Raw genomic sequence first — 25,762 nt, 5'->3', positions numbered from 1 at the left:
CAAAACAGATTATATGAATAAATTGCCACAATTATTAAAAATCGTGCTTTTCTACAAAAATCTTTTTGTTTTCTAATTCCACCGAATGTTCCAAACTTCTTAAATACAAAAGGCCATGCACAAACTTTTCTAAATAACATACATGAACATGAACACAATTAAATGATTAAAATGAGTATTTCAGTTATGCATCCGATTAAAGAAAAAGTTAATGAGAATAAGAGTCTGACAAAACATTTGGTGATGACTTTTTAAAAGTTTTATTTGGTACTTGAGTCACTCCATAAAACTCTCCAATTGCCATCTTTACATTGACTTTTAAGAGCAGAATTCAAAGCATCAGAGTCATAAAGGCATCTAACTTGACAAACTCCAGCTTCATCAGTGGCCCAGAATAAATCAGTGGCAGTGCAGTCTACTTTGCTTCAAGCATGCTAGAGGCTAGGTTAAGATGATTTGGCCGTAGTTTAAAGTGTGTTTGTGTGTGTCATGACCCTTAACAGCAGTAGGCAGAATTCCTTCAGTCTTCAGCACCTGGAATACGTAAAGTGGGAGGAAAAGAGAGGAGGGAGGGAGGGAGGGAGTGATGGGACAGAGGGGGAGGGAAGGAGGGAGGAGAGGAAAGAGTTATTAACCACAACACATTACCGCCTGACAACCTGCATGTTCAGACAAAAACCACAAGTAATAATACCAGTGTTGTGTGTGTTTGTAGCATGCAGGTCCCATGCAGGTTTCTGGGGGTTCATAAGTTCAGTGTTGCAGGCATGACAAGCCTCATTTGAACTGAGTCTATATAAGTGTGTGTGTGTTACAGTCCCATTGTGTCATCCTGCAGTTGGTATGAGACAGAGTGAGGGAAATACTTTAAATCTGCATTTCTAAAATTATGGTGGCGCTCCCATCTCCTGCTTCATTTCCCTCAATCAGCTCTCTTGGGAGATAGCAGCCATTGGGTTGGCTTGGCTGACTTTTATAGCATTTCAGCTGAGCTGCTTTTCTCCTTCTGTGACTCCTCTTACCTTCAAATGCTCTCATTTCCTTTTTTTAAACTCTTATTTTTCTTGCAGCAAGCAGTTTTTTTTTTCTAGTGTTGCTAGAATTCTCAGCACATCTTACAGATCTGCAGTGGTGGACAGGAAGTCAGTAGATTTACGCAAGTACAACTTCATAGTACGGGGGCGGCACGGTGGTGTGGTGGTTAGCACTGTGGCCTCACAGCAAGAGGGTTGCCGGTTCGATCCCGGGTGTGGGAGCCCTTCTGTGCAGAGTTTGCATGTTCTCCCCGTGTCAGCGTGGGTTCTCTCCAGGCACTCCGGCTTCCTCCCACAGTCCAAAGACATGCAGATTGGGGACTAGGTTAACTGATAACTCTGAATTGTCCATAGGTGTGAATGTGAGCGTGAATGGTTGTCTGTCTCTTTGTCTCTATGTGTCAGCCCTGCGATAGTCTGGTGACCTGTCCAGGGTGTACCCTGCCTCTTGCCCGATGTCAGCTGGGATAGGCTCCAGCCCCCCCGCGACCCTCAAGAGGATGAAGCGGTTAGAAGATGAATGAATGAATGAGTGCACTTCATAGTACAGCAGATGTACTTCATTTGAGTTTATCTGTTTTATGTTACTTTTTATTTTTTCCCGACAGAGTGAATTATTGTATGTCCTCCATTATATTTGATAAGTACTAGGTTTTGTTTTTTTTACCCAAGACAGACATGCCCTCAAACTATCGGATGGTTTTAATTAGCTAACTGTTAAGGGCCAAAGAGGTAAAATCATCCAATATTGGACAAAAAAATGAAAAGATTTGAGGAAAGTCCCAAAAAAATGAAAACAAATTCATTTGGAGGGCCAACACCACCAGATTTATCCCCTGACCCCCAGGTTGGGAACCACTGAATTAAACCACCTAACTGTATGTTAATTCAGTCTCAAGTACAGTCCCAAGTCAAAACTGATGAGTCCAATGTCAAGTCCCAAATCAAGACAGGCAAGTCCTGACTCAAGACATTCTCATTCAAACCTTGTCACATATCGACGTTTTGTCATGGACTTTCCCCGTTGAGAAATGACGTGCAAGGTACCCTGAGTGCGTTAGTTGTTGACGTTCTGGGACGCCGTGACAACTTTGGCCTGTTACATGCATTGTCTGTTTTCAAAATACACTTCTGTTTTCACCGGAAGTGTACAGTCTGCATACAGTCTCATTCAATATAAACGCACTATGTCGGTACAACCCTGCAAGTTGACCTTTTTTTTTCCCTCAACAACAAGCACAAATGGTAAGGTTTTGCCAAAACATTCATGTGGTTGGGTTCAGGCAAAAAAAGCACGTAGTTGGGTTTAGAAAAAAAGAACTGGGTTTGGCTTTACAATCTTTTGGGAAGCAAACACCAGCCTCTCTGCTGAAAGTCACGTTGAACCCATCTACCACATCTCTCACCTTCCCTAATCGGACTTCCCCTGCCTTAACTTTCATTGTTGTCCTGTTGCATTTACCCCTGACGCTGCTGAGTGTCGTTAAACAATAACGGCGACTGGTTGTGTATCATGCCAACGTGAAAGGATGGCTTTTTTCATTGCCGTCTGACGCCGGAAATCACTGACCAAATACTGGTTTTCGACAACTTCAAAGTGATACCGGATTGCTTGAGTCAAGTCCCAAGTCAAGATTGACAAGTCCAAAATCAAGTCCCAAAGTCAAGACAAGCAAGTTTCAAGTCAAGACTGACGAGTCCCAAGTTCTAAACATTCGAGTTTTAAACAAGTCATAATGCACTCCTCAACAAATGTTATGCCATTTTAACGACAGAATAATAATATGTATAATTTACAAAAATCTGGAATGCTTTTTAAAATATTGTATTTAGTATTATTTTTTAAAACACAATTGTTACAAAAAGTGCAACTCAACTTAATCACTAAAAAAGTAGTGCTGACATTGCACTTTCATTGCATATGGCACTAATAACCAGCACCACAACTAAATAAATTTTGCATGTTTCTGTCCTGTCTATTTAACTCATAACATATTAGAAAAATGTCAATAACATCCTCTTTCCAAATTGGTTTGGGGCAAGGTTTCAAGTGTTTTCATGTCAAACAGCTCAAGTTCAAATGAAGTCAGGAGTCATTGGTTTTAAAGTCCAAGTTGAGTTTCAAGTCTTTATTGATTTTGTCAAATTTAGTCTACAGTCAGCAAACTGTGACTAGAGTCTGACTCAAGTCAAAGTCATGTGACTTGAGTCCACACCGCTGTAAAGTAGAGCAGCAATAATGAGAAGATTAATCATTTAGCTGATCAACTGAAATTTATTCAGCAACTTTATTAATCGTTTAGTTGTTTATTTACACAAAAATAGTTTATAAAAAAATGCCATATTGGCATTTGTCATGTATCACTGAATTTTAAACAATTAAACAATTTCAATTTAATAATGTTATCTACTATTATAGAACAGTCACAGGGGACATTTTAAAGCAGAGCAAGAACTTTCACTTTTGATACTTTAAGTAAATTTAGCTGAGAATACTTCTGTACTTTTACTTAACATGAATGCAGGACTTTTACTTGTAATGGGGTACTTTTAATGTTGTGTTAGTGGTACGTTAACTTAAGTAAAGCATCTGAAAACTTCTCCCACCAATACAGAGCTTTATCTATTTCTGTTTTTTATGTCCTTCATATTAATACAGTGTACACTCCTTTATTTCCTCTCTTTGTGCCATCCTCCTCCTCTCCGCCTCCAGCTCCTCTTCATCTCTATGAGTCGATGAGGCAGAAACAGACAGAGACAGGTGATATCTGATGGGCTGATGGTGATGACTGTTGCTAGTCAAGCAGAATGGATGGGTCTAATTGAACTGTGCGTTTGGTGTGTGTGTGTTTATATGAGTGTGGAAGAGTGTGTGGGACAGTTCTGCAAATGGCAGCCGTTTCCATGGTAGCAATTAAGCGCTGGGAGGTTTCAGGTCAAGGTTAATTAGCATGCAAAGATGAAAGAGAGTCAGACGAGAGGGATCAGACGTTTGATCGCTGTTTGTCCTCCATGACCACTCGTGTATGTGTGTGTGTGTGTGTGTGTGTGTGTGTGTGTGTGTACATGTATTTTAAACAGCCCACCCATTGGAGCCTCCTCATCAAACAAAATATGTATTATTGACTAGTACACTGTGTGCAGTGCAGTATCCATGATGGAAATTGTCCTTCATTTTTGAGAAAAGATGGTCTGTTGATGTTTGGAAGGAACATAAATTACAAACATATGGTCATAATTCAAAGATCTCTTGTACGTCAGAGGTTGTTGTAGAAACCATCAATTTAACAGTCTTTCAGAGGAGCCTTAGTTTGTTGACAAAGGCCTTTTGATATGTTATAGCTCAGTATACAGTGATTAACACTTGTTAGTAAAATGTCCTTTTCTGTTCAGTTTTTGAATTTGTATGATTATTAAAAAAAATTTGCATTGTGCCTTAGGAAGGAGCAGATTTTATTCAAGTTAAAGGGAAATTTCGGTTTATTTCAACCGGTCTCCTATCGTCCTAAATTTGTTTGTTTATTTCAACCGGTCTCCTATCGTCCTAAATTTGTTTCGAGTCACTAGTGACATAGAAATAATAGTTAGCATGTTAGCCGTTAGCCTAGATACAGTCGTAGCGTCAGACCTGTTAAAACGTAATTGAACGGGCATCCCTTCAAGTGCAAAGTTAGTTCACTAAACAACCTTTTTCTCCACAAAGACCGCCTCATATCGTTAGGATAAATGTCAGAGAACATATAGAAAACGACATGTAAATGTGTTGTCTTACCTTACCGGTGTGGTGCCATGTTTGTTGTTTACCATTTAGCTAAGGCTGCAACCGGTCCCATTCCTTGCAACAGAGGTATTCTTCTTCTGTGGGCATTGGGGTACAGCATTCACAGGTAACGTTACACCACCGATCTCCAGAGCTAAATCCTTCCAGCAGCCATTCCTCCTCTGTCGTCCTCTAACGTTACCTGTTGTGCCTCTCTCTCTCTCCTCCTCCATTCTTCAGTTTCACGAAGCTCTTCGTCAGTGTATTCTGGCTCAAATAAATAAGGGCGGCCATCGCCTCTCGATGTGGAAAGCCTATATACTAACATTCCACATTTAGGTGGTCTTCAGAGTTGTTGTCTTACCTTACCGTGTGTTTACCGTTTACCTCTGCTTCCCAAAGCGCGGCCGAAATATCAGCAGCGATCTCATACCGTGCCTGAAATCTCACGAGAACACGCTGCAGCAGCTGCAAGGCAGAACCGGACTAGTGTTGTCACGATACCAAAATCTTTGTTTCGGTACCAATACCAATATGAATTTCGATACTTTTCGATACTCTTCGGTACTTTTCCTAAGGAAAAGTCCTTTTGGATACAAACCTTTAGAACAATAAATAGTAGGGGTGTAACGGTACCAAAAAAATCATGGTTCGGTAAGTACCTCGGTACGGACGTTACGGTTTGGTAACTCAAATGTTCCACCAAGTTTGTGTTGTCTCCCTTTGCGAGGCAGACTTTCTCTACCAAGTTTGTGTTGTCTCCCTTTGCGAGGCAGACTTTCTCTTATCTTTTTTCACGTACGCCAGCTGCGAATGTTGATACAGGTGTTGTCATACACACCACTTGCGCAATATATGCTCCAATAGGAACAAGGAAGGCGTTTGTGTGCATAAATGAATTAAATAAATGAATGAATTGAATCAATTTAAAAAGTACCAGTATTTTCCAAATGCAGTATAGTACCGTTTGGAATACTCTAGTACCACGGTACTATTTTAGTACCGGTATACCGTGCAACACTAAACCGGACAGTAGCCTGAAAGGTTCATTCATTTATTTTATGAAAGATTTATCGAATAATGGCTGACTTTTTGCCAGACTTCGACTTTGTGGAGGAGGAATTTGATTTTGCAGAGTTTTATGGCCGCCCTTATTTATTTGAGCCAGAATACACTGACGAAGAGCTTCGTGAAATTGAAGAACGGAGGAGGAGAGAGAGAGAGGCGCAACAGGTAGAGGACGAGAGAGGAGGAATGGCTGCTGCAAGGCTGCGTAGCTCTGGAGATTGGTGGTGTACCTGTGAATGCTGTGCCCCAGTGCCCACAGAAGAGGAATGCCTCTGTTGCAAGGAATGGGACCGGTTGCAGCCTTATTTTCAAGGTCTGGATGTGACCGAGGACGAGACACCTCCACCTGGAGTAGTATCCAGCTGGGCTTTATCTAGAGCTCGCGAGATATATTTCGGCCGCGCTTTGGAAAGCAGAGCTAAATGGTAAACAAACATGGCAGCACACCGGTAAGGTAAGACAACACGTTTACATGTCGTTTTCTATATGTTCTCTGACATTTATCCTAACGATATGAGGCGGTCTTTGTGGAGAAAAAGGTTGTTTAGTGGACTAACTTTGCACTTGAAGGGATGCCCGTTCAATTACGTTTTAACAGATCTGATGCTACGGCTGTATCTAGGCTAACGGCTAACATGCTAACTATTATTTCTATGTCACTAGTGACTTGAAACAAATTTAGGACGATAGGACGGGTTGAAATAAACCGAAATTTCCCTTTAAGTACAAGTTAAGTTGTGTACTTCATTTGCAATGTAGTGATGTGATGTTCAACAAGTCTTCCAACTCATACGATCACATTAATCATACGTCCATACCTCTGAATACTTCCCGCAGGAAAGTTTACTAAAAAAAGCACTCCTACCAGTAGACGACAGAATACTACGCCGACCATTAACAGTCGCAATTTTAAACACGTAAGTAAAGTTATGAAACAGTTGCGGTTGCAGAGAAACTGCATGGTTAGGTTTAGAAAAAAACTTCATGGTTTGGCCTAAAATCAGGACGGTTGTTATTAAGGTAACTTCATTAATCTCACGTGTCAACGTCAACATACTATATTTTTCCTAGTTAAACTCTACACTGACTTTTGTTTTCACACGGGGCACAAATACCAACCTCCTGGATCAAAGTCCGGTGCTTGTTTGACTCATCCACCACCCACCACAAGTAGATTTTTTTCGCTCTTTGCGCTATGTCGCCTGATTTCCTCCTTTGCTCCAGTACTACAGCCTCCACAGGTCAAAAAACACAAATATGGGTCATAATTTCTGCCTGTTAAAAATGCCCTCTGTGGTTTTATTTGCAATCGTTATATTAATTTCCTTTACAAAAATGCTAAACAATCTCTCATTCCAGTTGTGAGGATCTAATGATATTCTTCAGTGACAAAAAAAACCTTAACATGTTAAGTTTTATACACGCTCTTTGGTTGGAGAAAACAGATAATTTGAAGACATCGACAAAATGATTAATTCAGAAAATAATGGGCAGATTTATCAATAATGAAAATAAGCACTAGTTTCCCCCTAAAGTAATGTTTCAACACTGATATGTTGGTGTATTTTTAACAGTGGTGTAGTGGAGAGTATATGCAGGTAGCCTATACAATATTTTAGCTGTTACCCACCTATCGGCAAAAAAGCCACTGGAACATGTAGGAGAGTATACCCCCTTCCTCCTCAGTAACTTACCCATCCAGCTAGTAGTACACCCACATCATCAACTGCCAGTGTTGGGCCCGTTACTTTGAAAATGTAATCCATTATTCTTTTCAAAGGTAATCACATTACTTATTACTCCCTTCCAACAGTAATTCGTTACACTACTCGTTATATTACTTCTCCGTTACACCCCATACAACGGGTAATTGTGTATCTCCCCAAAATTCAGATGTGTGCCTCTGTGTGAATGTCAGGGTGATCGCTGTTAAATGTAGCTAATGCTAGTTAGCTTCCACTTACCTGGGGGTCTTCAGTTGCCTGTGACCGTTATTTTCCTGAGGCTCTACCCGAACGACGGAGTCACTCGTGGAGCAACATTTCATTAACCTCATATGCATCCACAAGCTTCATCACTTCTTTGAAGCTGCAGCTGCTCGCCAGTAAAATCCAGTTTGGGTTGTTTAGCTAGTGCGGCGCTACAGCCGACCTCCGCGGGCGAGGAGGGCTCACCTTTGGTGGGGTGTATTTCCTGGAGCTTTACGTTGTTGAGTTGGGGGTCATAGTAGCCGAGGTGTTTCAGACCGGAGGTTTGAGGACGTGTTTTTCGCAGTGGAAAGAGTTTTAGTCCGACTACCTACAGAGACAGTGTTCTTGTCATCTTTCCTCCTGACAAAACCAAAGTAGTGGGAATATTTCCAGCCGCTAAGGTAAGAGTTTCAAACTAACGTTAGCTTGCTGCTCAGTGACGTGCTAACATGGTTATTTAAACAGGTCCACTGATGTGACTGTTGTATTTCAAGTCAGTAGCGATGTGATAACAAAAGTAACGTTGTAACGAGTGTTTGGTTTAGGGGTAACTGTAATGTTATTACTGAAATTTCATTAGTATGTAGTTACACTACTCGTTACTGGAATAAGTCATTGGTGTACTGCCCAACACTGTCAACTACCACTACACCACTGCTTTAAATTCTATGTGTGCAAATGCAAACCTTCAATCTAAAGACCTAACTGCCTACTTAAAATTGTGCAAATAAATAGATGCACAGTATTCTGTAGTGGCCCTACATTAAATATGAAAACACTAGATACTAGTATATTTGTTCAACAACACTACAAAGGCAACTATAAGAATTAATAATACAGTAAAGTAAAGATATCAAACGTTGTGAGTGTCACCAGATTTGTCCACCCCTGTTTTAACCTGAGGTTTGCAGGTACTTCTCATTTTCTCAATCACTTTCTCTTTTTCTTTTCTTTTCCTTTCCCTCTGTGTCCCTGCCGCCGCCTCTCTGCTCTCTCCTCTGAACTTTAACAGCTCAATACTCACTGCAGAGGCTTTCAGCTCTGTTATTCACAGCTCAATGATACAAATCCTGCTGTATGTGCGCTCAGTGTGTGTGTGTGTGTGTGTGTGTTTATGGTGATTGATATGCATTAATGATGTAAGGCGAACAGCCATTAAAAGCTGGGAAACTGTAAGCACTGCCTTGAGCTGCGACTATTAGTCTGAAAGTTTCCGGTGTTGGCAAAACACAAGGGACTGCAGTGGCAGATGTTAGGGAAAAGTGTGTGTGTGTGTGTGTGTGTGTGTCTGTGTGTGGACTACCAGTAGCAGGTGGTAAGTTTATTTCACCCCTCTGGCCCAAACCCATGGTCACAGGGGATTTTGGAGCAATCTAAAGCTCAGCTGTTCTTGTGCTGTAACTACACTTGTGTGTGTGTGTTTGTGAGAATGCTTATAAGCTCTGGGACAGATTGTCTTTTTACATGAGCAAGAGGGTTTCAAAGAAAGAGATTTCCTCCTCTGTAATGAAATGAAACAGAGACATACTGTAAATGTCTCTCCGTAGAAGCTTGTATCATCTTCCCAGTTTCCCCAGTAAACTGGTGATCTTCTCTGAGCAGGTACTTGAACACTTTTCCAGGTCTTTGCTTTAGTTAAGCTCAAGTGTTGCTTAACCTTTTTCCAATTCAAATCTCGAATGAGATCGCTCTGCACTCTCACCTTTTGACCGAAGCTCATTAAAGCTAATTGCTAATCTGGTCATGTGGAAACCCAGCAGCAACCAGCAAACAATCTGCGGTCTTGACACACAGTTTAAGTAGCCGAGGGCCTCAGGTTTCTAACTCCAGATGGGCAGGTTTGCTCAGCTCAACATAAATAAGGGTCTGATAGCTCGGGACGGACAAAGACAGCCATTACTGAAGTGGCCGTCGGCGAAAGAAAGGATGAGGGGGGGAAAAGAGAAAGGAGAGATTGTTTGTTATTAAATTCTCTCTTCCTGAGGTCAGTGACACGGAGGCTTTTAGTGGCTGCTGGAACCACTCTCCTGCAACACCCCGTCTAATTGGTTAACGACATCTGATGTCATAACATGCCCCCCTCTCACCACGCTAACGCCATCCTTCATCCCTCTCTTCACGTTGCTTTTGTGCTCTCTGCATTTTTCAAACAGCTCGATCCCATTGCTCTTTAAACTCACTCGTTCCTCCCCTTTCGTCTCGCCTTTACTTAAAGTGGGTATTGATTGAAGGGAAGATAGTGAACAAATCATCCCTGTTTTTTCTTTGTGGTCCCTGCTTTGCTGTTGAATAGGCCAAAATGTCCATTAGTATTCCTCTAGTAAAGTTTCCTGCATATACACAGTGGTTCTATATTGGCCCTTTATAAATGTTGCACTTAGGGTAAACATCTGAGCTGCTGTACCACTGTCAGCTACTCACATGCATAAATACACAACAATTCGAGAATGCAAATTAGGCTGCAACTAAAAATTATAGATACATTTATCTGTTATTTTTTGACAAATTCAGAATCAGTGAAATGTATATAAAATGTTCCCACCACAATGTCCCAGAGCCTGAGATGACATCTATAGTTTGACACACAAAACCAAAAGATATTAAGTTTTCAATGATTTTTAAACATAAAAGAAGCAAATCCTCACATTGACAAGCTGTCACCAGAAAATGTTTTGCATTTTTTTTGCTTCATAAATGATTTAAATGACTATTCTATAATTAATTTTTTGTCCATAAATTCTCAGTCTTTTATTTTATGTAGGTGTACCATCTTTTTTTTTAAAATTTCACTTCCACTATTCAATAGGCATTTATTTTACAGCAGACATTTTGACTTGTCATAGTAGGAAGAGCACAGGAGCTACTAACATTAATGATGGCTCTGTTCTACTCAAGTGTTGTAGTGATGGAGCATGAACAAATACTAGCACCCCGAAATTGACACAGATAAATGGAATTCAACCATCATTAACTTGATCAGTTACACCTGTGCTTTTCCTACTGTGACACGTCTTCTAAAAAGGCCCATTAATTGACCAGTGGCTTCAGTACTATATAAAAGCAGCATTTATACATTCAAAGGATCATAACTGTGGTTACATGTGTGTTTTTCATTTACTACAAATCACACACGTGCATTTACAGACTGATATTAAATGACTACTCTGTATTATCACACCATTACAGTAAGGTGAAAGTTTTATTAAAAAATTTTTTAAAGGCAGACTAGATGTTTATTGTGATGAATTATGCATGTCAAGTGAACCCAGTTGATATTCCAAAAATGAATGGATGCCTGGAGAAGTAAAAATATGTGTACGTGTGTGTAAGTGCCCTACAATATGCATTTTTTAAGTAGGTAAAATGCATTTCCAAAGTTTCTTTGGAAACCAGAGTTAAAAGATGCTGTACGGTGCAAACACAGAGGAAAATAAAAAGTGGGGGGTAAAAAAGAACAGGAAACAATATACAATTTAATCAGCGTATCCTAATACAATGGTTTATATGATACCCTATGAACTGGCACCCCACAAATGACATTACATCCTTAACATAAAGTTACGGAGGTTAGGTTAAGGCAAGTAAAGTTACTGTGGTTAGGTTTATGAAGAGAAACTTGTTGGTGATGACATACCTTGTAATGACCCAAATTCACACAGTTCCAAACATCAGCCCGTAAGGAAAAATCCTGTGAGAAAGTCCTGTATTTTGTTGCGTGTAATATACCCAAATTTTTGTGCATTAGTTTTTCGTAGGAGAATATACAAACAGTGCATGAGAACAGCCTGTTTTATCAGCTTCCTACAACTGTCAACTGACTGTGTTCTTTTTAGCTAAGGGTGGGTGGGAGTCACTACTGCAAAAGTCTGGTCTTTGGTTTTAATCCTCGATTTCAGGCAGAAGACCTCAGTGATCTCACCGTGGCCAGGGGACACAATAATTCTGAAATATAAAGTGCGGCCAGTCCGTGTAGTGCTTAAAAAGATTTTTTTAATCAAATCTGCATTCTGTGGGTAACTAATTTAGATTGGCCAACACCGGTGAAATGTGTGACCTACGCCATGCAGTCGCATTTTGGACCACAACACAGAAGAGCAACTCAGGGTGGTGAACAGTTAATTAAACTAATCAAGACAGGAGGAGACAAAAGTGTGAATGTTTTTTTTACAGACCATGGCAGGGTAACACAGTTTTGATTGTGGTAATATTTCATAGTCCATTCTTAGTTTAAGTATACATGATGTCAAATTAACAGCTAAACTTTCCACTCCTGTTGGACCCCCTGCCTGCCCTTCTGTCTGTCTGTCTGGCCTTTAGTTACCTAAGAACCCCCCAGACCAAAAATAACAACACACTGTCAGACCTCTCTTTGCTACCTTCTCACATGGCCCATAAACTTAACAGCTCTCCTTGCCGCCCGCGCCGTTACTGTACACACTCACAAAGTGCAAGCCAAGTTGGGGTCACTCCGGCGGTGGTCTGTTTGCCGATCTGTTCCTTACAGTCTCCGATTTGCTCATCATGATTGCGATTCACTCACGAGCGACTGAACCGCAGCTCATCCCCCAGCTTTGCCCATGCAAGTGAACGTCTCATCTCTCTAAAGCTCAGTGAACCTTGTTCAAAATGCGGACGTAAGACTGCTGATGCTGCTTGCCCCCCCCCCCTCACACACACACACACTCTTCCAGAAACCCCCAATTTCTGACCCCTCCTACACCCCTGGGGGACAGCAGCAGTGACCCATATGTGGGATGAAGCATCAGAAATACATCTGAACCCCTTTACGCCCAACATACACCCCCCAACACACACACACACACATACACTGCCCTGCATATACACTCCAATCTCTCCCCAAGGAAAACGTCTGACAGCAGGCTCTACACGTTTTCATCCTGTAGAATGTATTGAGGCAGACATGCATTCATTCACTCAATTGCACACACACACACACTCACTCTCTCTCTCTCTCTCCCTCTATCTCTCTCTCACGCACACACACACACACACACACACACACATACACACACACAGACAAAAGACAGAAAAGGGAGTAATGGGCTTAGTGCAGCAGAGCTTCATGTGTGTCATAATCTTGTCATGATACTGTCCTAATCCTCCTCTAATCCACTACCCTTCTGGAAAGATGAAATTGGGATTACCCTTCTATCTGTCTCCATTACACAAGCATCTTCTCTTTCAGTGTGTGTGTGTGTGTGTGTGTGTGTGTGTGTGCTATGAGGTATTGCAGCATTCCCTGGAATGTCAGCTATCGTCATGCTCTCAGTTTTTTTTCCGCTGATCCCAGGGCTCTGGTTTTCCTACTGCTGGTATGAGAGTGTGTGTGTTCGTGTGTGTACGTGTGTGTGTGTGTGTGTGTGTGTGTGTGTGTGTGTATGGCTGGCTAAGTGTATACGTATGTGTTTGTGTACATAAACTGTATTAAATGCGATTCAGGGAAAATATCTTTCTCACAGTGAAGAGAATGTTTCCTCTCCCGAGACAAAGGTGACATTTAAAGGCGAGCGATAATGCGGACACACTCGCAAACACACACACCAGAGCACACACACCTCAGTGGAGCAGATGGCCGCTGTGTGTGTTTGTTTGCGCTCAGATGATCATTCATATGCACAGTGAAAATTAACATACTAACAAGCTGCCTGCGCGTATGTGTGTGAGTGTGTCAATCCTTGATTACCACTGTGGTCGCGGGACAGAAGCTGAATCCGTGCCCGTGTGTGTGTGTGTGTGTGTGTGTGTGTGTGTGTGTGTTAATAACATAGGCTCCACTGACCATGACTGGGGCATGAAGAGGCAACCCGCTGTCTCTTAAAAGATATGGCATCTTTACAGCTCCTTCTCCCTCAGGGCGAAAAAAGAAAACAGGGACGGACAGAAAGGAAGAGACACAGAGAGTTAGAAAGATGGAGAGAAGTTCTAGAATGCCCCAAAATGGAGGAAAGGTTGGATGGTGATAGACGTCAAGAAGACAGAGGGATGAGCTGAAGAGAAAAAGGGGAGCAAGAGGAGAAAGCCACAGAGGAGTGGTTTAAAATGATAGTGGAAGGAGATGAGAGGCAGCTAGAAGGGCAAATAAGAGACAGAAAGAAAGAGGTAGAAGAGAAGACAAAAGACAGAAAGAACTATAGAACACTACTATGGCATCATAAAAAGGCTGCTCCGACTTTTTACATGCTCGAGGCAGAGATGGTCTTAAAAGACATCGAAATGAACAAAGCTTGGTGTGTGTTTGTGTGTGTGTGTTTGTGTACTTGCCCTCAAGCTTTCGGCCACTAATGGGCAGCAAAGTCTTTGTTCCTGAGCAACATGGTTTTTGAGTAGCAGTGCACACACACACACACGATTATACACTCTGTAAATAACAGCCTGTACTGCTACCCCTCGGTAACTTTTGGAGTTCGTGTTTGTGCATCTTTTCGTGTGTGTGTGTATTTTGTATTTCAGCTTCTGGTGGTTGATTGCGATCGCTCCGAGTCAGATTGTTGCAGGTCATTGGCTAACAGTTGCCCAGGGAGACGACTCAGCGGGCTGCGATTGGCGAATGATGCTAACGCAGTCTGACAGCCTTGTTAGTGCAACCTGATTGGTCAATTAGTAACATCACTTACTCTGAAATCCCTGGAGAGAGAGAGAGAGAAACAGAAAACAGGAGCAATATCAGTTTATTTTAGTTTCTCAGAGTTGATTGAATTCAATCAAAGGCATTAGAACAACTTTTTTTAATAGAGGCACTCTGCTGCTCCGTGTTTGTGTCACAGTGAGTGAAGTGTTTATTGGGAGGTGGAGGGAGGATGACAGAGATGGGGGTGCAGGGGGCAGTGGGGGGGGATGGGGGTCGGGTGGGTGTGCTGTGGAGACGGATCCAATCTTTCCATAAATTATGAATGTGTTCCGGAGGAAAGCATTCAATAAGCAAATGCCACATGGTACTGAGTCAAGGAATCCAACTGTGTGTGTGTGTGTGTGTGTGTGTGTGTGTGTGTGTGCGTGTGTGTGTACTGCGTGTGTGCCCACATAGTTGTGTGCACACATGCTCCATGTGATTTGTTGCCTAGACTAACTAACAACTAATGACATGCATCAGAAATATGTGGTATTGTTGTTTGTTTGGATAGAATTGAAGGTAAAAGTAAACTTATTATTTTTAGGTTTTAATTTCTTAATTTTTTTATGTTGTTGAGTTTGAATTTTTGAAAAAAGTGGAAATCTAATTAAAACAATCATTGATACAAAAATTGAGTGAAGTTCAGTTTTCAAAAATACCATTTGCGAACAAACAATCTGTAATTGATTTTTCTGTGTGTGATTTACTTCATTAAAGTCGGATGCATGGCATCTCCTGCCTTTTTATCTCTTAACTTTATTTTATCAGAAGATTTGTACTTGTTGCAAGAGGATCTCGTTTGCATCTCATTCCCACATAGCTCTGTGTACATATGCAAGTCAACCTGGAAGAACTTCTGTGATCTCCAGTGTGTTTGCGAAAAAACCTCAATATTTTTATTTATTTTTTTTTTTGGTCTGTAATTTCCCTGGACCTAGATGGCATTCTAATGTTTATTCACTGTTGATTCAACATCATACACCGTGGTTGAATCACTGTTGAATTATGTTCTGATTTTGAAAGATGAATTAATGTTGATTTCACAATGTTGTTTCATGAACTTAAATATTTAATATTTGTTTCAGCATTGAAACAGATCTTTCTGAAATTTCAGTGTTAATTTGTGAGAATTTTGCCAACCTTTTACAACCATGAGAATGAAACATTGTTTCAATGTTGTTTTAATTTTAGAACAACAACTGACATAATTACAAGGCTGGTCGTGTGCCAGCCGGGGAGTATGTTGAAAAAATTGAACTTTTGTGGCAGATTTCAAAAAGAATGTATTGTGCCACAGGAAGTAAGCATAAAACAAATTACCCAACAGTTTAACGAATGTTATACGGGTCTTTTTACGCATTGTTTCTAAGTGAAAGTGCTACCAAAGTTAGTTAGCTGACATTGGTTGCATGCCAGCTGTGTAACATATAGGGTGCAGGCCAAGCGGATCATGCGTCTTTAACAAAATATTTCTGGCCACACACCTGACAGCCCAACCTCCTCACTTGATTGTCACCATGAATTATTGGTCCTGTTTTTGTCTCTGTCCCACCCCATGTGCATATTCCACAATATTACAGTGAAACTACACTGTCAACTATATGTATACACTGTATACTATATGGCAATACAGACACAAAACAAAACTGTTTGGAAACAAGGTGTTAACATCTTCTTGCAGCTGAAAATTGTTTGAAACAATCTCTTCCTTTAAAGAAATCTTTAAAAAGATCTGTCAGAACAACAACACTGAGATTTAGGTGTACACAACTTATTCAACTCTTTTCCGTGTTGGATGTTATCAGTTTATTTATGTCAATGCACAGTTGCACAGTTTGTCAGTTACAGAGGGGCTAAACATGGCGGTGTACATGTGTTTCACAGATCATGCACAGAGAGAACATTTCCAATCCACTTCTCTGTCTCAGCTCATCTCTTCCTTCTGTATTGTTATCCAAACCTCTTCTTTGGCAGCTGAGACAGAATGACCACTGCTGTGTTCATGTCTGGCAATGCTGCTTGTAATAAAGTTGTTTTGAAGGCCGGCCATGAACGACTTAATGAACTGGTTGAGCTTGCTGTCTGCAACTGTGTCAATAGAGTGGCTAATAAAGTTATGTTATCGGGGTGGCAGGCAGCCTGCACGGCCTGCTGCTTTCAGAGACATGTCACGCTGTGTGTGAGTTAATAAAGTTATGTGTCCTTTGAATGGGTGTAATACAGTTGCCGGGGGCGTTGCTGTGTGATGATAGCATTACAGGAGGCATTTTGATTGTCAGTGCAATAGGCTTGAACCAAATGCCTCTCAGTATGTCGGGGAAGGCCAGAGCAAACAGTGTTCCCCACTTGTTCTGTTTCTCTGAGTGTCAGCTGCTGTCTGTGCAGTGATTTTGTTTGCTGTATTATCAGGTATTAACGTCGTAGACAAACAGAGAAACCGCAAATAGGAAGGTGAGAACACACGGACAACATGCGCTCCCACAGACACACGCAAACAGGAATGAGGATGTTTGGTATGTGGCTTGTGTGTCAGGTGGAGCTGAGAAGGGTTGACACCTCGTCAGAGAGTCTGGGAGAAGAGACGGGAGATCTCACTATGTGACACCAGGCTTTTTATAGACACAGGGGAAGTAGAGATGGATCCAAATGGATCACCTCTGCTCCACAGGGGCCCTCTACTAGTGTCTGTGTGCAAACGCCTGTTGGCATGTTAGTTGCTGTGTAGATCCTTTTTATTTTCAATCAACTAGTCTCATTGAGATCAAGGCCTCTTTTTCAAAGGAGACTTGAGAACGCTGAAAAAATAACCAGACATAAACAACAACAACAACAACAACATAAAACATCTAAAAAATGTAAGGTCAGGCAATTGATATAGCAACAAAAATAAGCAACAAAAAAAATTCCCATAATCATGGTACAGTGGAGAGGCCCGAATGGCAGTGGCTTGATTTCTTCTCTGTCAACACTCCAGACACTTTCTGAGTTTTTTTTTTGTTTTTTGTTTTTCACATTTTATGCCTTTATTAGATAGTCAACCGTTAAGAGAGACAGTGAGGGGACTGATAAGGGGAGTGACATGCAACAAAGGTCATCAGCCGGATCATGGTCGACACCTTAAAGGGACAGTTCACCCTCAAATCAAAAATACATAGTATTCCTTTGACCTGTACTGCCATTTAACTGTCTAGATTGTTTTTGTGAGTTGCAAAATGTTGGAGATATCGGCCGTATAGAAGTCTACCTTCTCTCTGATATAATACAACTGGATGACACTCAGTTTGTGGTGCTCAAAGCACCAAGGAAATATATAAGGAAATATCCTTGTTACTCAGAATTATCCACAGATCTTGTTGTGAGTAGTTTCCTGTAGGAACTATTTTCTGTGCACCGAAGTACACCCACCAAGTGTATCACCACGCAGAAGGAAGCATTCATCCGCTGCTAGCTCATCTAGCAACACTGAGCTAAATAATGTTACAGCTCAGCCCAGGACCATGCCATTAATCTTTACATCTCTCGCTGTCAAGAGCACAAGCCTCTTGTCCATGAGTAGGTGCACATTTCCTTCTGTGCACTGATACAGTCTGAGTGTGTAGTTCATTAGAAAGAAAATAGTTTAGAAAATAGTTTCCATTATATTCAAAAAAAAATGCAGACATCTGTGTGGCTGATATCTCTAACACTCTGCAACTCACATCAAACCAATCCAGACTAATAAATAGTACTACAGGTAAAAGGACAAATTTGTATTTTTGATTTTGGGGTGAACTGTACCTTTAACTCCTTTGGCCCCCAGGTACCTACACCAGGGCATTTTTTTTTTTACTTTGCCTGAAACTCTTGTACTCTCCTATATACTAAATTCTTAGTTACTAATTAATTGATAAAGATACTTAGACAAAAATGCATTTTTATCTTCGTAATTTTTGGTTGAGTTTTATTTTTTAAGGACAGAAGGTCATATATTGCTCTAAGGCAGATTTGTAATTTTGGACTATGTAAATTAAATTGACTTGATTTAATTCACTTACAAGAATAAATCAAGCAATAAATCTGTAAAATCTACAAAGAGAATTTAAGAACCATGATTCCTGTTTGTTCTTGTAAAAGCTGCTCAGGTCCTGAATTTAATGCTGCCAAGACAGAGGAACCACCGAGGTTAAGTAATCCTTGGATCCTGTGCCATAATTGCATCAAGCAGAGATATATGGTACTTTGGAGGCTTTTAGAATTTAATTCCATAGATTAATACCATGAGCTATTTCCCCTCTTTTCAATAAGGAAGGTCATCCAACGTGAGGAATGACATGTATTAAATTTGCCTCTCGTGATGAAGCTCAGTGCACAGTGATATACTGTGTGTAACAGCTTGAGTGTGTGTGTGCATGCAGAGTTGTATTTTGTGTGTGTTCTCATATTCTTTTGTGTCTGCATGATAGATGGATTCTAAAAAAAAGTCACACAAGCTGAAGCACAATAAATAGGTTGTAGAGGTTTATGTGCGGGTGGTTGGCATGTGCACATACATGCATACATAGATGCCTGTGTGCTTGTGTGTGTGTGTGTGAATGCGCTCAGCGTGAGTGTGTGAATGAGGGTGAATGGTGCACTGCGGGGACACCGGCCCCTGTATAGGAGATGAATGTGCTGATATGACAGTGATACATGGAGATGTTTACAGTAAACTGAGAGAAGGAGGGAGACTCGACCTCAGGGGGATTCAGAGAGAGAAAGGAAGAGGGGAAGTGTAAGAAGAACTCAGCTTGCAGGATGTTTTTACTGAACTCACAAGAAAATTGGCAACGTTTACATTAATGAATGAAGATGGTTCATCCATCTCTCCCTCTCTGTCTTTATGGTGAAGCTGTTCTCTATCAGCTCTGTATGATATCACCAGAGGAATGTAGTTATTATGTGAGCCGACAATGCTTGCTGGCATGGTTGGCTCACGTTCAGCGCTTGTTCAAACAGCCAACACACACACACACACACACACACACACACAAAGGTGCATGTGCACGTTGAGCCTGCTCGTCCCATCCCATTACTGCAGACAATCCCTACAGTGTTTGTGAACTGGTACACGCTTACGTTGCTCAATAGGGAAACAAATCTCAGGGCACTCACTCAACACACACACACACACACACACACACACACACACACACGCACACCTGTATGCAAAGGCAGGAAACTCAGTAGTAAACATGAGACTACTGAGAAATTAAAGTGTTTCCCTTCAGTAGAATTATGGACTCTTTAAGATTTCCTTAGTTTACAATGGAGCCCCTGTGGACTGTGTGAACTGTAGCAGTAGCAGAAACTCTATCCTTTTAGGTGAATTGGTTTTACAGCAATACACCACTCTGTGCAGCTCTGTATACCCAAGCACAACTAGCGTATAATGTGATATTGGCTGGCTTTAGGAGACTTAGCACTGCTGCTCTTGATTTGTTGCAACTTTGTGGGAAAGTTGACTGTGAGTGGGATAAGCCCTTATTGCTGTGTGTGTGTGTGTGTGTGTGTGTGTGTGTGTGTGTGAGCTGATGGATGAACTTGCAGTCTGGTAAGCAGGGACATTCCCCTCTCTGTTCTCTCTCTGTGCCATGGAAACCAGACGGGAGGGCTATGGTGGCCCACAGGAGCCAAATGAGGCGGCAATAATGCAGCGCTTAACCCCACATTGAAAAATGACTTCATTCTCTCATCAATAGAGCAGTTCCGAACGCCCCGCCACGCTTATGCATGCACGTACACATGCACACACTCACACACACATAAACACACACAAACACGCGCATAATTGAAACGTGCAGTGGGTATTTCCCATGGTTAAGGTGTGATACAGTTAACTATTATGCGGTTCAGACACACACAGAGATGCACAGCCTCTCATGCATACACAGTGTGCAGTATGCTGCAGTGCAGAGAAGCCAGTTACTTCTTTTTGTTGATTGAGGCTTGTTTTAAATGGAGATGTGTACATCTCTCTGTCGTCATTGTGTTTGTGTTAATATTCAGTCAGTGTGATACTTTCTGCTTTATTAGGATTCCTATTAGCTTGCCAAGCAGATACCAATCTCCCTGTGATCCATTAATATTAAACGGAATGAAAAAAAGAAAAAAAACAAAATAAGCAACAGAGACAACCAAGTGTGACAGATCCGACTGCACGTTGGGATTGTTGTAAAACTCAAATCATTTTCAGAGCAACCGTTGTTTCCTAATTGCTCCCTGAAACGCTCATTAATTCAAGGTCATTTTAACACATTACCATGTGCACACATGCGGCACAGAGCTTATTGATCCGGCCAGAGGTCCAAGACGTTAATCCGACCACCAAACTGCTATTTATGTGTGTGACGGGGGAAGAGAGAGACCCAAAAGACTCTTTAAGATGCTGCTTCTGTCTGTGTCCAGTGGCTCTTTGCTCACTTAGTGCTGCCATTGTGCGTCTCTGCTCCATTAGTGTATTCGTGTGTGTGTGTGTGCATGTCTGTGTGTGTGAGAAAGAAAGGCAGAGAGAGAGAGATTTGAGGTGTACTGTAATATTATAAGTTGAGCCCTCAGGGCAGCTAAGAGCTTTTAGAGAGAGAGCAACAGGGACTGATGACAGAATGGCAGCCAGGCGTGACTGACAGACAGACAGACAAGAAAATGAAGGAGAGACAGAAGAAGACGAGAGACTGAAGACAGGAGAAGAAGACAGAGGACGGCAAAGGTGATGAAGGGGGGGGAAAAAAGTCTTATTTCTATGGAGTCAATACAGAACGATAAACTCAGCAATCGGGGATTTCCCTCCCTTGCTGTATGTGTGTGTGTGTGTGTGTGTGTGTGTGTGTGATTACTGGTGTCTCTTAGAAACCACTTAGCATCTGTATATTTACCTGAGAAAAACAGGGTGTGTGTGTTCTTATCTAAAAAAAAAACATATGATAATCTGTTTGAGTTTGTTTACATGTACGGTTATCCCAGTTTGTTTTGCATGTGTTTATTTGTGTGTGTGTGTGTGTGTGTGTGTGTGTGTGTGTGTTGTTGTTGTGTGTTGTTGTGTGTGAGTGTGTGGGTGCATGCTTGCCCTAGGGCAGCCTCTTTATACTGTCTCCTCTGTAAGGGGCTCGAATTGAAAGCCTTTTGAAATGATAACCTAGAGTTATGAATGGTTGTATACACTCGGGAGGGAGAGAGTGAGAGCGAGAGGCACAGAAAGAGAGCAAGAAGAGGGAGAGAGAGAGAGGCACAGAGAGATATAAATGGGTGATGAGCAGAATAAAAAGGAACAGCGTAATTCAATAAAAAAGAAACGTGTAGGGGGAATAAAGTCATTATTGGAGGTGGGAAATCGCTCCTGTATTTCCTTACAAGTGAATTGTTTTCTTATTCACTCCTCTGTCTTCTTTTCTTTATCTCTTAAAGGAGAAATTGGATAGAGAAAGAAAAATTAAAAAAGATAAAGGGTTATGGAAGAATGTATGCGCGTGTGTGTGTGTGTGTGTGTGTGTGTGTGTGTGTGTGTGTGTGTGTGTGAGAGCAAAAAGAGGATGCAGTGCATGAGACGTGAAAGACAGAGGTTAGAGGCTGGTGCAGTGTCTTGTTAACCTGTGTGGTGGGTGACAATGGCTCAGTAGGACCCCTGCACTCCCAGGCCTGTCTCAAGTGCTGCCTGTCAGTATTTAGAGTGCTCTCTTTCTAGTCAGGCAGCCTGCTCCAGCGCCTCACTATGGCCTCAACTGGGGCCTCCCAAGACCCCTGCGGTAAAAGGAAACAATGTCACAACGCCAACCTCTCCAGCCAGCTACTACCAGCCCCACTGCGACTGGCACAATGAAGATAACCAGTGTGGTTAAAGTTGCACCATTTTCCTCGGAAAGTGGTCTGCGCTGCGTTCAAGTGGCAATCTTGTGAGTTTTTATACAAGCAGTCATTTCTGTGTTGCACATCCTGCAGATCACCTGTCAATCACACAGTCAAGTGTGGGGGTGTCTTTGCATTTCATTCCCAGTTGTAGTTTCTGTAGGTCAAATGACCCACATGATTTTTTTGACTGTGTGGTTTTTCACTGCAGCAAGATGGGTCGAAATGGTTGAAATCATTCTGTAAATAATATTCCATGAAGTCTAGCCTGCACATGTTGCCCAGTTTCACCAAGTTGTGAACCTGACAACCCCGCAGGTCACACACTTTTGTCTGTTGTTTGCCACAGTGGTTCCTCTGCTTATTCCAAGCAAACCACTGTTGCTGCTGCTGGAAACATTAAACGCATCACTTGCTGAGCTACAGAGGACTTTTTCCTGGGAAAAATTTATGTTACTTTCAAACAGAACTCATGAGGTTTTTTTGTCGACATGGGAAGTCGAACACTCAGTATGGTTGGTGTTCGAGTGGTCAAATGGTCGCTAAGTAACTAACAACATAAATGGTCATCGCCTTGTTCTCCTGTCAAAAAAACTGAGTGATTCGGGGGTTTTCTCCACTTTCAACATCATGGTCAGGAGAGAGAACTAAAAATAGAAAAAAAAGAAACTAGGGAATTTTTTATATTTCATTAATTTGTTTATTTTTGAAGGAATTCAATGTGCAAATGGAGAAATGTCCATGTGTTGTCCCTGACCTGTTTTTAAAAGGAAATAAAAGGGACGTGACGGTGGAAGCTGGTGTTATGCAAGAGCCAGGCCATTAAAAGTGTAAACTAGAAGGGAATCCTTTCCTTTGGTGAAACCCAAGACAGAAAATAACCTCTGCCTCAAAAACTGGGACCAGACAGGAAATCATGACAATTTGTGTGTGTTTTTATATATATGTGGGTCTTTGGTGGTATTTTATTGCCCTGTTTAATGTGGGGGACTTAAAGGAAGCATGCGCGCTCTCTTTGGTATTCACTTAGAGAAAGAGAGAAGGACCAAGGAAGGGAGAGAGCAGAGGAAGAGAATGGACTGAGGAAAAAAGAAATAGTAGGGGAGAGGACTGAAAAGAAGGAAAGGAAGGGGGGAGGAGATGGTAAAAGGGAGTAGGGAAAGACTAAGCGAGATGGAAGAGAAGGGGGAGAAAAGAAACAAGGAAGGGTGTAAATGAAGATGAAAGACAAACAGGTAAAAGGCCAGTGGGAGGAAGGAAGGGGAAAGAGGGAGTGAAAAATGTGAGGAGAGGGGAGAGGGACAATAGGAAACAAGGAAAATAGGAAGCAGGTAGTATTGTTAGGAGATGAGGAGGAGGAAAAGAGATGAGGAGGAAGGGAAAGAGCACGTAAGAAAGAAAGACTGTGTGAGGAGATGTGGGAATGAAGAGAGACAGTGGAGAAGAAGAAAAGTTGGGGACAAGAAAGAGGAAGGGAAGGTAGGAAAGAAAAAGTGGGATAGAGAGAAGAAGGGAGGGGATTGACAAGTGTGTGTGTGTGTGTGTGTGTGTGTGTGCGTGCGTGCGTGCGCACACGTGCGTGTGTGCGCGTGCGTATGTAGGCAGGGGTGAGAGGTCCATGTCTGTCTTCACCAGGATTAAGCTTCAGCCTTATTACAGCCTCATTACATCAGTCCATTTCTTCCATTACACACACACACACACACACACACACACACACACACACACACACACACACACATTGAATGCTGTGTTGCTGGTGCACACACTTGCATACACACAAACACAGACACACACACACACACAGACACACACACATACATATGCATTTAAAAACAGTCTCATTGTCAATCAGTCTCTTAGAGGTCAGGGCTTGAGTTTGGTATTCTGGTCATGTTAATCAGTTCATGGGTGTGCAAGTGTGTCGGTGTGTGTGTATTGTGTGAGTTTGTCACAGCTGTTCAATGCATTACCAACTAATATGACACTCCTGGTGCACCCACAAACACACACACACACACACACATGCCCTGCTAATCTAATTTAGCTAAAGCAGTGTGATGTGTTGTTGCTCACATAGCGCCCCCTGTGTCCCCTCTGCAGGAATGTAGCCCGTCTGAAGTCACTCATCAGGCTCTGACCTGCACATATTCTCTATATTTGGGACACAAACCTCATCGTGGACATTGTAGCACGGAGGGTCATATATCAACCAGAACAGCTCGTGTTGTGCTGTGGTTAGTAAATGGAATGGTGGCATCAGGTCTGAACTCAGCTGCAGCCTGAAGTGTCTGAACTTGTCCAGTGGAAATGCTACATGCTGCACTAAATTAGCCCCGGCTGGTGGGGATGTAGGTGATCAAACATCGTAATGACAGGCTTGTCTGGTTTTACAGGAGAGAGCTTTTAACATCAGAAATTGTTAGATCCACATCTGCCTTTTGGAGGGAATAAAAAACAAGACAACAATCGATATCACAAAAAAAATCCCAAAAAATAGATTTCACTATATATGTGGTTTGTGTATATTTACATGTTTCGCTGAAGTTGAGATGGGATCTTGGATATGAATAATAGTGGCAGCCTAGTGGCCAAATACAGTAGTGTTTGCTTGTACTGGCAGTTTGACAAGAGTTTGGTTCAAAGGTGAGATCAACAGAGATGAAAGACATATCCAGGTGTTTTACTTAAGTAAAAGCATCAGTACATTGTGATACAGTACAAATAAATATCATGCATTTAAAGTACTTGCTATGACTGCTGTCAGTGTTTTATGTATTATATATCATGTTACAAGAATATTATCACTTACAGTATGGATACATGTGTTTTACTGTTTAGCTGGTCACTTTAATTGCTGTGTATATTGTTGGATAATTTAATCCATATAGATGGATCATGTATTAATAATCAAATGTTTTGTATGTAAAATCTTAATTAGTAAAGTAGGCAGTGACTACAGCTGTCAGATAAATATAAGCAAAGTAAAAATTACAATATTTCCCTCTAGGGCTGTACCCAAATATTCGGATATTCAAATATTCGTTTCTATGAGTAGGTATTCGTTATAAAAATTTGGTATTCGATACTCGTTTTTTTTAACATAGTTTTTGGTGCTAAATGTAGTCTTTTTGTTGTTGGTAAATGTAGGTTATCAACAAAAATCAAAACTTTTAAATTGCATTGTTAAAAATGTGAAAATATAATCACCTACCAACGGAGCTTGTGCGCACTGCACGCTTGAGCGCATCCGTCTGAGGCTGTGGATCAGTGCCAAGTTTTACCACTTTATCACTATTCCCTCTAACTTGTAGCTGTTTTTTCGTTATCTTTTGAATTTAATATGAATTATGGAACCGTTTTTGTCAACGTTTGTTTCCCCCGTTTTGTACAATAGATTATTGTCTAAAGTTTCAACAAGTTTCTTTTGGAGTGCGTGACA

At 41.5% G+C, this 25,762-nt stretch overlaps 1 protein-coding gene across 4 annotated transcripts in view; it reads left to right on the top strand.

The window, feature by feature from the left end:
• Window positions 1-25,762, top strand: part of slit2 (slit homolog 2 (Drosophila)) — a 126,501-nt gene that overhangs the window by 30,157 nt on the left and 70,582 nt on the right. The window contains exon 1 of one of the 4 annotated variants that reach the window (XM_050044423.1): window positions 8,118-8,233. The exons of the other annotated variants lie outside the window; for them this stretch is intronic. The gene's annotated coding sequence lies outside the window, so the exon portion shown is untranslated. Of the gene's footprint in view, window positions 1-8,117; window positions 8,234-25,762 lie in introns of those variants that run through there. 4 annotated transcript variants of the gene reach the window in all.

The sequence above is a fragment of the Epinephelus moara genome, chromosome 5 (genome assembly GCF_006386435.1).
Source record: "Epinephelus moara isolate mb chromosome 5, YSFRI_EMoa_1.0, whole genome shotgun sequence".
NCBI classification, from domain to species: domain Eukaryota; kingdom Metazoa; phylum Chordata; class Actinopteri; order Perciformes; family Serranidae; genus Epinephelus; species Epinephelus moara.
Note: the sequence above shows the minus strand (reverse complement) of the source record. Positions and strands in the feature narration are given on the sequence as shown.